Raw genomic sequence first — 5,090 nt, forward strand, 5'->3', positions numbered from 1 at the left:
TGGTAAATCTCTGTACTCTCTCCATATCTTCCATCTCCTTAATCAGCTCAAACTAGAAAATCACATTCACTACTATCTGTAGAGCGTGTCGAAAGAACCAAAGACTTGTTGATCCAAACCAAGGCTTTTATTAACACATGTTGGTCAACCAGCCCAGAATGTCCTGGTCTGCCAAGGAGCAATCCTTTATGACCTGCCAGTAGGTGTGGCTATGCTCTCAGCCAATCACAGTCATCCTACACTACCATCTGTACATATAAACACATTGTGATAGAATCTGTACTATCAACTTCCATTTGATTACTGTCTGTTAAATCCCTTCAGCAACAACATGTCAAACTAAATGACAAATGTAGTAGCAATACGTTTACTTTTTGTGTAACTGAATAATCCATCTATAGTGAAGGTAGACAATGTTCAAATAACATTGATATCTGATATCAAGGCATCAAAGGTCAGACCACATGTTACACACAGACCACATTAAAGGCACATTCAAATTCAAGCTTTGGAAATTTCCTAACCCTGATGTTGCTGTGATTTGTATGCTCATTTTTATTATTTTAAAGTCATCAAGAACATTCTTCATAAATTTGCCAGATTGCATTACAAATGATAATGTTAGCAGAAGGAAGAAGCATAAATGCATCAACAAAAGTACAAACTTATCAGGTAGGCAGCAGGCTCTTGTAAAACTAACTTAAGCAGTCATCAAATCATCATCAAATGGGTGTTTCTATGTTGAGTTTTTATAGAAAATGATATCACATCAAAGGCAAGAAAACAGTAAACTCTTCAGTTTTTCTAAACATCAGTGACTGAAGCAAAATGGAAATAGAATTTCATTATCTAGCTATGCTTTGTTGTATTTTTGTCCTTATCGATCAGTCTTTTCTCAGAACTATCAATAATACTGCAATACAGTTTATACCATGGGGAGTTGGGCATAATTTGCTCTGGAGCACACAATATTTTAAATTATTTAAGGCATTAAATCATTTTGACAACATAACTCTGAAAAAAAAAACTTCTGAATGAGACTTCAATCATATTTACAATTATGTTCATGGTTTATTGCTTTGGAATATTTCACTCCTTGGATGATAATCAGTCTGTAATAGTGCAATTTATAGGTTCCTCTTCAGTGTAATACTATGTTTGAAGTCCACAAGGAAATCATATGGTCATGAACTGGACTTTGAGAATAATGTGCATTTCGCGCAGCATGGTTAGCGCAACGCTATTACAGTGCCATCAACCTGGGTTTGAATCTGGCATGGTCTGTAAGGAGTTTCTATCTGGGTCTGTAAGGAGTTTTTATGTTCTCATCATGTCTGCATGGGTTTCCTCCAGATACTCCGACTTCCTCTGTGATGTTTCCCCCATTTTCCAGTTCATTTTATTTGTGTGGGACTTTTAAGAGAGCAGATTTAACAACACACCTACAGGATTTGAAGTGACAGTGAAATTAGTAGCAAGCTTTGAGCAGTATATTCTTTACTTGATACATTTTACATAGTGAAAGGGAGAAGCCCTGAAGCAGAGACCATGTGACCTGCTGCTTTAAAAGACAATACACATTTGGTTCAAGAAGCCATTTTAAGAAGGGAGCACAAGAGAAACATCTTTTCGACCTCCTTGGTGGTCTCATTGAGGTGGCCTCATTGTGTGGTTATAGACAGAATTGTCAGATTTCCTCATTTTGCTTACCGAGGTTTGAGAAATCACTTCAACTGGTTTCCAGATCCCACGAAAGGGTTCTCTATTTGCAAAAGAAATACTGCACTCCACTTCGACGGATCCATAATAAGGGTTCTAACTGCAGAAGAAGGTACTTGTCTAAAAAGGACATTTCTCTGAAGCGTCTGGAACAAGGGTTTTCGTGAGTTAATCAACCTTCTGTCACCACTTCATGAATTGCTCCTTCCATTTAAGTGCATTTAAAGTCTGCATGTCTCAACCATTTTAAACCCTGCATGTCTTACCATTCATCTAAGGCCTGTATGCCTCAATCATCTAACGCCTGGGTGTTGCATCAATCTCAAGCCCACGTATCATCACCAAATTTCTGTACTTTGAACTTGGAACTGCCTCCCCAGTATCGGGCCCTGAACTGTAGTAGCTTGGGATATTCCACACATACCAATATATTTGTGCATAGTTAAGAGTTTAAGTTAGATAATTGTATATAAATTTAATTAAGTTTAGATAAGCTAGTTAAATTAATTTAGGTGTTATATAATTGTTGATTAATAATTAAAATATTATTTTTAAAATAACACCATCTGGGCTAATCTTTATCACTGCTCTCATGCACGTTACACCTCCCACCATCCAAGACATACGGGGTTATAGGTTAATTTGAGTGTAATTGGGCAGCCAGAAGCAACCTACCATACTGTGAATAAAATTTAAAAATTACATTTAAAAACAGTATAAATATTATTAATGAAAGGCCATCTTAGATTCTGAAATGAGATCATTTGTAATGGCCAGAGATTGTAAAATGAAAGGATAAGTATTCAGAATACTTTTGTCGTTAATCTGATATAAATTTAATTGACTTTATCCTATGATTGAACTGATCATGGAGAAGAAGGAATTGAAATTTTTGCCACATGTGAAGAGTATGTTATCTGTCTTTTTGTAAGAACATAAGAAGATAAGAAATAGGAGCAGTAGCAGGCCATCCGGCCCGTCGAGCCTTGTTGTGAGTGAGAAAACAAATTAGATGGGTCTCAAAAGCAAGGACTCTGAACACAGTTTGGTAGTAAATGATTTAATTTATATAAAAAAAAACAACATGGGAAAATGGTAACAGGAATAACACACAAACATGTAGAGTTCGTAGTGATCATGGAAAAATGGTAGTAGAAATAAAACATATACACAAACAATTTATAGATGAATGTGGGAAAGTTGTACCAGGAATTAAATACACACACTCACAACAAACTGGGTACATACAACAATCAAGGAAAAAACAATACGATACCCACCACCCCTTGAATCAGTGCAGGCATGGCTCTATACTACTAGGGATGCTAATTAAATGCTTCTAATCTTTTAACACTGCATATCTTACCAACAATATCTCCAGTGCTGTTCCATGGGTCTAGGCCTGGAGTGAAGCAGGTTCGTCCCAAAATGGCAAAGAGGCTGAATTGAGCACACATGATGCTCTTTATAGTGTTGGTGGATGGGGGGTCCAGTCCAGGCCATTTACAGAGTTAAAATGGCTTGGTGTCAACAAGGTTAAGCCAAATACAAAGGCCAATGGCCCAAGGCCAAGTACAAAGGAATTGAAATGGGCCAACAGTAAGGTGTGTGTAAGGGTGGGCAGGACAAGCCTTGATTGGCAGGCATTGTGTCTTCTGACAAGATAGTGGACAGTGCTGTCACATAACAACCACAGCTCTTCACAATACAAGCCTGCTCAGCAATTCAATGAGATCATGGATGATCTGATGATGGATTCATTTCCACCGACCTACCTTTTCCCTATTTCCCTTAATTCCCTTACTATATAAAAAAATAGCAGCCTCCACTATTTCAATGGGCTGTTAATTCCTGTAGTAAAAGCAGATCCTTGTAATCTCCATCTTAAATCTACTTCCCTGAATTTTGAAGTTACATCCCTGAGTTCTGGTCTCACCTACCAATGGAAATAACTTACCTACCTCTATCTTGTTGATGCCTTCCATAATTTTATACATTTCTATAAGATACCCTCTCATTCTAAATTCCAGCAAGTACAGACAATTTAATCTCTCCTTATAGGATAACCCCTTCATCTCTGGAATCAATTTAGTAAACCTCCTTTGCACTGCCTCCAAAGCCAGTACATCCTTCCTGAAGTAAGGAGAACAGAACTGCATGCAGTATTCCAGATGTGGCCTCACTTGTACCATGTACAGTTGCAGGATAATCTTACTGCTCTTAAATTCTGTCCCTCTAGCAATGAATGCCAACATTTAATTTACCTTCTTAATAGCCTGCTGTACCTGCAAACCAACTTTTTGTATATCGCGCACAAGCACTTCCAAGTCCTTCTGCTCGGCAGTACGCTGCAGTCACTTGACATTTAAATAGTATTCTGATATTCCATTCTTCCTTCCAGAGTGGATAACCTCACATTTACCAATATTGTACTCCATCTGCTAGACCCTTGCCAGTCACTTAACCTATCTAAATCTCTCTGCACACTTTCCATATCCTCTGCACCATTTGCTTTTCCACTCAATTTAGTGTCATCAGCAATACAGTAACTACTTTCCTTTATAGTCACCTGGAGGATAAAATAATCTTGTTGTTGTCTATGATGACTCATTCAAACAAATTCCTACTAAAGTTAAGTTGAGTTTTCGCAAAGTTTATTAAACATTGTTAATATTATTATGTTGCTAAATGTTGTTATAAGGCATTAAAACATTGTTAAGATGATCAGTAGAATATGCCAGACCGTTCTCTATAACAAAATAAACTAAAATCTAAAAACAAACTTACCTCCCAAACAAGCCCAAAACCAGCTATGACCCTGGCTTAAAGACATTGCTAGAAGACAGCATAAAAATATGTTAAACAAGACCACAACGCCACAAACAAACTACTTGCGAGCATGAAATACATTTTAACCCTTAAAATACCAGCTTACTTCTCCAAGAAATTCAATGAATATCAAAATAAATATTTTACTATAGAGAAAGAATTATTGGCCCTTGTACTAGCTTTGCAGCATTTCGATGTGTATATCTACACAGCTCAGGAACCACTTGTTGGGTATACTGACCATAATCCCTCAGTGTTCTTGTGTAAAATGAAAACTAAAAATAGACGATTGTTAAACTGGAGTCTAATTCTACAGGAATATGATTGAATGAGGACTCATATTAAAGGCAAGGTGATTGCCTTTCAAGATGTTAAGTTTGCAACGTTGCTGAAAAATGTTAGATTAGTCTTTATTATATGTCATGTAAATAGTGAATGTATTATTTCAAACATTTTAGGTTGTAGTTAAAATTTTGCTCTTACAGCTCAAAACATTCTCTGTTGGTGGGAGATATGACGTGCTCCCAGATCATTTTAATTAG

At 36.8% G+C, this 5,090-nt stretch overlaps 1 long non-coding RNA gene across 1 annotated transcript; it reads right to left on the minus strand.

Moving 5' to 3' along the window:
- Positions 1-535: 535 nt before the first annotated feature.
- LOC138752355 (uncharacterized) lies at positions 536-4,555 on the minus strand. The gene is made up of 2 exons (XR_011350552.1): positions 4,507-4,555; positions 536-1,442 (listed from the first exon to the last, which is right to left on the minus strand). It is a non-coding gene; the product is annotated as an uncharacterized lncRNA (long non-coding RNA).
- Positions 4,556-5,090: the final 535 nt, after the last annotated feature.

This window comes from Narcine bancroftii, chromosome 2 (genome assembly GCF_036971445.1).
Source record: "Narcine bancroftii isolate sNarBan1 chromosome 2, sNarBan1.hap1, whole genome shotgun sequence".
NCBI lineage: Eukaryota > Metazoa > Chordata > Chondrichthyes > Torpediniformes > Narcinidae > Narcine > Narcine bancroftii.